The sequence below is a fragment of the Perna viridis genome, chromosome 6, assembly GCF_037379345.1.
Source record: "Perna viridis isolate PV_CMFRI_1.1 ecotype Kerala chromosome 6, ASM3737934v1, whole genome shotgun sequence".
Taxonomy (NCBI): domain Eukaryota; kingdom Metazoa; phylum Mollusca; class Bivalvia; order Mytilida; family Mytilidae; genus Perna; species Perna viridis.
Window position 1 is genome coordinate 33,297,581 of NC_142450.1, and position 9,006 is coordinate 33,306,586.

Sequence of the window (9,006 nt, forward strand, 5' to 3'; positions counted from 1 at the left end):
AACACTTAGAAATCGGTGGTAAAGGAAAACTATTGACCAAACTTTACGACAAACGTGAGGACTTTTCATTCAGAATTGTTTTTTCCGTCATCTGTGGCAACATCCCTTCGGCTCCTGCGTATGGAGTGTTCATATCACAACTCATACGTTATGCCAGAGCTTGCCGAAACTACGCAGATTTTTTTATCGCGTTAGAACTCTAACAAATAGGCTTCTGGAACAGGATTATGTTGCTACAAGATTGAAGTCATCACTACAGAATTTTTATGATCGTCATCATGAACTCGTGGATCGTTATAGTGTATCCATCAGCACCATGAAAACTGATTTATTCAACGGCTCATAGTTTTCCTTTCCTCGTTTGTCTAGCCCGTACTTGACTTTTTATGAGAAACTCGGCGAGTGTTTCAAGAAAAGCAGAGGATGCTTACCCTACCGATGCACCTGGTACATGCTCCCAGTTTTTAGTGGAGTCCGAGTTGCTCATTTACTTTTGTTACTTTGTATGCATGATTTTAGTTACTTTATGTTCTTTGTTGTGTATGTCTGTTTTCCATGTCTGGTCTTTGTCTCTGGACTACATTCTTTTGATTACCGCTATAACCTTGGTTCCTTGATTACTCTTACAAAAGGGGTTGCATAGTAGCCTGACCCAGGATCCCACATTTTGGCCAAAAATATGTGAATGAAATAATATGCATTACATAATGTACCTTTTCATGTTATTTTTCTGAGCAGACTCAATTGGTACTTAAGCGAGGTAAATATTTAACGTATAATAATGTTTCAACCATCTAAAAGAGACAACTAAAAAAAATAACCCGCAAGGGTCTATGTTCACTTGTGTTTATGATACGATGCTAAATAATGAAATTTCTTGTTGTTTTTTTTTCTGAACTGTGTTGCTTTCTAAATAGTTTTGAATGTTTTCTTCTTAAAATTCTCTATTTCATATGGAAGGGACCGGCCATCCACCCTTTTGAGTTCAACTTTGAGTCCCTTTTACTAATGAAGTCTTAGAGCGATTAATTACCATATAATATTTACCTTTCAGAAAAAAAATGGGAAAATAGTCAATTTTATTTCAAATTTCTGGCCTATATTATAAATTTACAATTCATTTCAATAAAATGATTATAACAAACCTGTCCTTACACTTTTTTGGGCATGATGGAACCCCTAAGTGCTGGATTTTGCTTTCTGTCTTGGTATTTTTGGTAACGGGTACTTCTTTCTGTTTTGGTATTTTTGGTAACGGGTACTTCTTTCTGTCTTGGTATTTTTGGTAACGGGTACTTCTTTCTGTCTTGGTATTTTTGGTAACGGGTATTTCCCATTGAGTCTTCCTTTTGATTTTCCTTCTAATGCGTCTGATTAGATGATAATCTTTAATAGAATACATGTACAGCAAACCACTATTTCGAAAATTTTGATACGATTGATATTCTTTATAGTAAATTCAACGGCTTGTGGGCTAAAAGCCCCGAGGGTATTCACTAACCCAGCTGACCTGCATTATAGCATAGATTATTTACCAAAATTCGCAATACCCGAGGCTTCATTCTTTGTAACTCATAAATAGTAGTAGAAACTCTCGGTGCTGGAGTTTGATTCCTATTTCGACAATTTGCTTAATGAGTACTTCTTGTATATAACTGATTTTTCGATTAAGATCTTCCTATGCATTTGGTTCTAATGCTGCAGAAGAGAGGTGATCCATCGAAACACATGTACAGCATACCGATACTTGCAATATTATTATTATGATGGGTATTTTTTACTTAGTTTTGATGGTACAAAAACTTGTCAATTTGAACAGATATATTAAATTATACTCTAAACGGTTATGTAGCATCCGACTGAGCTGTTGCACATTACGGACAAACATTCACATTCCCGTAAAAGCGTTTCAACATTGTTTGAAAGCAGAAGAGTTCTAAATATTGGCAAATGAAATTCAATAAGGTAAAAAACTGAAGATATGAAAAGCAAGACAGCACACAAAGAACTAAAGCACTAACAATATTTAATCCCTCAAAAACGCTGTGACATCAGGTGCCATGGAGAGTAAGCATGTTCTGCACCGCCAGCAGCATTCGTCATCTTGCAAGTGATTAAAATACGACAAGAGACTAGCTACAAAGATGTGTCTTCCTGACACATTATCAAGGCAAAGTCACAAATACGTCCCATAAAAACGGAGCGATTCACGGTTGGGCGTATTATAGAATTTTACCAAAATTAGAGAATTATTCAAATTTGACAGACTAAATGTCAGTGATAAAAATTCATCATAACAATTGGGAAAAAAACAAAATATGAACGCTGAACAGTTGATATAAATCTTGGTACCATAAAGCAATGAATTATACAGACAAGCACTATCTTTAAAAAGGATGGCCGACACGCAGTATAATTTTACTATTTTAAGTTCCTACATTTCTTTCAAGAAAATAACACGTGGCACGCAATTTAAAATTTTCGATAGTTTTTTTTTCGAACGCAATTTCAAATTTTCGAAACCGTTTTCTTGAACGCCACTAAGTTATCAGCATTTGGCCTATTGGGAAACAGAATTGCGATCAGGTGACTTGCGTTTCCATAGAAAGGAGTCCTTAAGGTCAAAGGGTAAAAAGCGAAACTATACCGACTGCGTCGGAAAAATCAGCTGACCCAGCGTCAAGATCTATAATTAGTAACTGTAATATTTCCAGGGATATACAATGTATCGCAATATAAAACTGAAATTTAAGAGCCGGGCTTCTCGCTTCTTTTTTCTGTGTTTAAAAATCTGACTCCATACGAATATAGCAAACAGATCGACCAACAATATGTATTTCAATGGTCTGCTGGAACTTTTGTCCTCCAAATTCGACAAAAATGACGTCGACATTTTAACAACATCAGACTCGGAGTATATGTTGTAAGAACCAGTGAGATAATTCAAAAATAAGCCTTATCCTTACCAAACACTACTGTAAGATGGCTGATAAGTCCTAGTGGGGTCATAGATTTTATTCCTGTTCAAGCTTTTCACTTACTGATTATTGTTGCATTAATTGTACCCTGATAATGTGATTCTGAATTATTGACCAATCTGCTCTTATAAGAAGTGTAACTTCGAAGTTGACATCCGTCGTAAATTATGAGCTAGCATGATTCCTTTCAAGTAGTTCAAGTCTGTAGCTTTTTGTACATACGTTCTCAACTGTGATGCAAATGCTAGTACTATCACACAAATTAGTAATGTTCCGTTTATAATTACCAAGTGCAATACTTCTATGTCCAAATCAGTCTTTCAAACTCTGAGCTGTGTCTCAAATTTCAAAAAGACCAGTCGGTTTCAGGTTCAGTTTTAAAGCTAATTCCTGTGATAAAAAAAAATCTGTTCACCTCTTCAGAAAGGAGGTCAACATCTACACATATCTCACCAGCTTTTACAGGATTGATAGCGGTTTCAAGCATCGCATGTAGTTGAGACGGCATGTGTTCAGATAGTTGAATTGTTCCGATATTTACAATATCTTCTTTTTCTCAGTTAATGTGTCATTTTTCTCTATGACATATTTTAAAGTCGTCTAGTATTATGTCGCCTTCAACATTTCATGCATTTTTTTTCAATCCAGAAAGGTTGAAGTGACGTTCTCGTTATCGACATAAGGCCTTTTGGTCTCCTATTTTGCCACAAAAGACGGAAGGGGGTTGGTCATGGCAATAAACGCACTGTCCTGTACGCACGAAGGGATATGCAGCGGATAGATGTTCTCTTGCTTATATATAATAAGTTGCAAATTTCTCAGGGGAGATGTTTAAAAGTCCCTGTATCCATAATACATGGGTTTATTCCTCGAATGCCAGCATTTTGATCTACTGACAATTTACAGGTAAACGTTTGTTGGCATTCGAGGAGAGGAAAAGCTGCATGAAGTATTCACAACAACAGTATATGCATATCTAAACAGTGATACTAATTAAACAGATACGTAAATTACCGGTAGTTAAATCTAGTTTGTGGCAAATTATATTTTGCTGTTACTGCTTGAAAGAATAATCAAGGGAACCATAGTTATAGGGTAATCAAAAGAATGTAATCCAGGGACAAAGACCAGACATGGAAAACAGACATACACAACAAAGAACATAAAGTAACTAAAATCACACATACAAAGTAACAAAAGTAAATGAGCAACTCGGACTCGGAAAATTACATCAACACTGAAAGTAATATTCACCACGCTTACGATGAATTTGAGACTTGGTTAAACAGGAAATGAAAGATAAATTATCAACGGTAAAAACATCTTCAAACAATGGACACAGGGAACGAAAGCCTTATTGGAATGATATTCTTAACGAACAGTGTAAAAAGGTTCATGAGTCGGAAAAGTCTTGGCTGAGAGTTAATGGTTCACGTAGCAACAAGCGTAGGCTGAAAGAAATATAATGCTACGAACGAAAAACGTTTGACAGATTAAACCGAAAGAACAAAAGCCAGTTTCAACTAAGCGAACAACAAAAACTAGAAGATAAAATTAATAGTGTTAATCAAAGAGATTTTTGAAAATCGATTGGAAAAATCGGGATAGCCTCAGAAAGAAAGCACACAATACCACTCGCCGTTGTAGACGACCTCGGTAACGTAAATAACAATAAACCCGATGTACTCGAAAAATGGAAATATGACTTTGAAACTTAATTCAAACGAAATGATGATGATAGAAATGAGACATTGGATTATAAAAATTTCAACAACGAAATCAAAGTTAATACATTAAATGCTCCGATTATGAGAGATGAAGTACTAGAGACTATGCCAAATGCGTAATTACGTAAAGCGCAGGTATAGACAATATCCCGGCGGAAGTGTTGAAAAACGATACTGCAGTTGATCTTCTGTTTAAAATAATCAGTGGATGTTTTTGTCTGAGGAGAGTGCCAGAATAATGGAACAGCGGTATTATACATCCTATTTTGAAACCAGGATTCAATGACGATCGTATTCCATTAAATCAAAGAGGTATCACTCTTATTTCCGTACCATGTAAAATGTACTGTCATGTATTGATTAAACGTCTCACCTCTTGGCTAGAAGACAACGATCGATCTATTATGTGATGAGCAAAACGGTTTCCGCAGTAAACGAAGTTGTGAAGAGCACATTCATTCCTTGTCCTCTATTTAGAATGATCGAGAAATAGCTAGAAAATCATCGTTTGCATGCTTTGTTGATATGCGCAAAGCAATTGACAGTGTTGAACATTATTTGCCATGGTATAAACTCAAATGTATTGGAGTATGTGGACAATATTTAACAGCAATACAATCACTCTATACAGAATTGAAATGTTCGATTCCAGTTAACAGTGACTAAACCCCGTGGTTCTTCGTAGAAGCTGGCGTTAAACATGGCTATATAATATCGCATACACTATTCTCTGTCTACATAAATGATTTAGCAGACCGAATAAACGCATTAAACTGTGGTGTCACTATAGACGATTTTCAGCCGAGCATTCTTCTATACTATTACGACATTTCGTTAATTGCACCAGATGAAAATAGCTTACAATGTATGTTAAAAACTGTAACATACTGGTGTACAAATTGGAAACTTTCGATTAACAACACTAAGACTAAAGTCGTTCACTTTCGAACTCAGTCAACTGTGAAATCAGAATACACGTTCCGTTGCGCTGATAATAACATTGAATATTATGACAGTTACAAATACCTCGGAGTTTGGTTAGATGAACACCTTTAACAAACACGCAAAGGAAATATTAAAAGCAGGTAGAGCTCTTGGGTAATTGATGTCAAAGTTAGTAGCCGTAAGTGGAATGACTTATAAAGTGTACATTAGATTATATACATCTACAGTACAGCCAATCTTGATGTACGTGAGTGGAGTTTGGGGAACTAAACAATTCAGTTGTATATCATCAGTGCAAAATAGAACATGTAAATTCTTCTTGCCTTCAGCGAAGTTGACCTCAAATATTTCTACAAGAGGCGATATGGGTTGGATATCTGCTACAATGAAACAACGTGTGAACTACTGTAGACACTTGTGTAAATTAGTACGATCTGATGATACAGTGAAACTTCTCCATACCGGATCCTCAGAAACCCGGTCTTCCCTTCAAAACGGCCGTTTTCAAAAGTCCCGGCCGGTATACCTTAAAACCTGTGTGTTTTATCTTGGATAGACCGGCCACTCCCTAAAACCGTACATCGGATATATAATTACATCAAGTTTGATTTAAAGTATCTTATCTCCAGTTTTAATAAAATATTAATGGCTTTTTAATTGGTATTATTGAAATTTTTATGAAATGATACATTTATATATATTTTGTCAAATCATTCAAGGTTGATTTTTTGCTCAAATTTTTAGAGCATTATTCAATGTTTTATATATGTACATGTATATAATAGTGTCTCATAAATCTAATAAGGCTGGGTATTGATATTTAATTTTATGTAATTATCTATGTATATATCTATTGTAAGATCAATGCGTGACACTCTAATAAATAAATTTATTATTATTATTATTATTACTAAATTATGTTAGGGGACGACTATTAGATTCTTAGGTAGGGACTGGCAGATTTTGAAAATAAATAATCAGTCTCTGATTATGTAGGAAATAAACAATCTGGCCTCATCATACCAGAAAATAAATAGCCTGACTTTGGGAGAAAATAAATATTCTGACCTGCTCAAACCCTTTAAAAAAAATTTGACTCGCTCCGCTCGTCATGGTTTCATAAATTAAAACTATACATTTTTAAATACTCCACAAGTTTTATACATCACCCTAATAGTCCCAAATGGCAATATAAAAACAGTAGATTCTTCTAAATCGCATACCCAATTTTTCAGAAAAAAATCATTCAATTAACAGGAATATGGCATTGCTATTATCATGAATGTTGAATTTGGTTTGGTGTAATGGTCTTATTCTCCTATACATCTACCTGTTTCTATATAAACAATTATATCAATGATTAAACCAACATTATGTAATTACTAACAAGGAAATAAAGTTATACATGCTTTTTGACTAATTTTATTTTATAAAAACACAATATTAAGCAGCTACACCTTTTTATTGAATAAATGTTAAAAATACATCATTAAGGCCAAAAAGTGTCAATTTTCATAACATTTTGGGAAAAAAATATGCGATAAAGAGGAATGTCTGTTTAGATCTATGCAATAAAGATAAAGTTTTAACAAGGAAGAGATGTGAAATCTTTGATTTTTTTTATGATTACGTGCCGAGCATGCGTGGGTTTAAATCTACAAAACATAATTTGAAAAATTATTTACAAGATCAATACAAATATTTTTCTTCTACTAATTTGTACAATACAATTAGGGTTAAAACTATGTCCAATGTTTTATTTTATTGTTTGAAGAGGCTTTCAAGAGCAGATGTTGTGGTCTGTTGTTTGGAGCTCTCTAGGGTTGTGCAGTGTACAATAGTTGCCGGTAAGATGTTCCACTGAATTATTCTCCTTGGATAAAAGAGTATTTGTACGTGTCTTTCTCTGTTTGGGTGGGTCTAAGGGAATAATTGTGTGTATGTTGTCTGGTACGGACGTCTGATGGTATGAGCAGGTTTGTAAGGTAAATATCTACTAAGCGATGAATTAGTTGGTAAAAGTAGATGAGACGTGTTCTTGTTCGTCGTATTTGTAAAGTGTGCCAATTTAGTTGGTTTAATGTCAGTTACGGAGCTAGTGTTGTGGTATTTGTTGCAGGTATAGCGTGCTTCTTTCCGTTGTACCATTTCAAACTGTTGTATTTGTGATTTGTTGTGAGTGTCCCATACGCAGCTGCTGTATTCTAGTTTTGGTCAAACCATTGATGTGTATGTTTTCTCTTTGACAGCCTGTGAGTTAACTTTTATGTTACGTTTGATAGATCTTCTTGGAGCTGCTCAGCATTTGTGTTAATTTTGATAGTTTAATATATAATGCTGTCATCTGCAAAAAGCCGTAAGGTACTATGTTTGTTGTAGTCATAAAAGTACATACAAGGAATATACTGTTCATTGTGGTATGTCGGATGTAACATGATATTTTTCTGAACTCTCACCATCAACAGAGACTGTCTGTGTTTTATGACTGTGAGGAAATCTTCAATCCACTTTAAGGTGTGATAATCTATGCCATAGTGACTAAGTTTATATAGGAGTCTTTTGTGAGAGACCTTGTCAAATGTTATGGTAAAGTTCCTCATAATTATATCCGTCTGAATGTTGCCATTGTGTTATTTTGAGCAAGTTCTTGAGTAAATGAATCTTGAATGGCGAAATCGATGGTGAGGGTCATATAAGATGTTGTTACCCTCCAGGTGTTTTGTTATGCTACTTTCAATGATATTCTCTATGATTTTGCAGAGAATGGATGTGAGTGATATTGGTCGGTCTATAGTTTATTGCGTTGTGTTTGTCTCCTTTTTTGAAGACTGGGCAAAAGTTTGCATGCTTCACATCTATTGGTATTCTACAGGTGTCAACGTTTTTTTTTTTTTGTTTTTTTTTTTTTTGTTTTTTTTTTTTTTTTTGCAGGTAATGATGGTTGCAACATCTGTACTTTGTTCTTTGGTATCTGTCCACATATCAGGTCAATACCAGTGCTTTGTGTGGATTTATTTGTTTCAACAGTTTAAATACACCTTATTGTGTGATGTTGATTTCTTTCCATTAGCGGATGAGTGGATTTGCCTTTATCTGGTATTGGTTTATTAGGATTTCAGTTGATCTGCTTTTTCAAATTGATAGTTGATGATGTTTCCTTTTTTCAGATGGATTTTCAGTAAGTGTGCATTATTTGGTAGTGTTGTTATTCCGTTGTTATCGTTTTTTCATATTTTGATATAAATGAAGAGATTTTTTGGAATTTTTTATTCCTGTTTTTTATCAGGTTCGCATGCCGGTACATCAAATATAAGGTTTTGGACATAGCAGCAGTAGGCTTTTCTCATTTCTTGTTG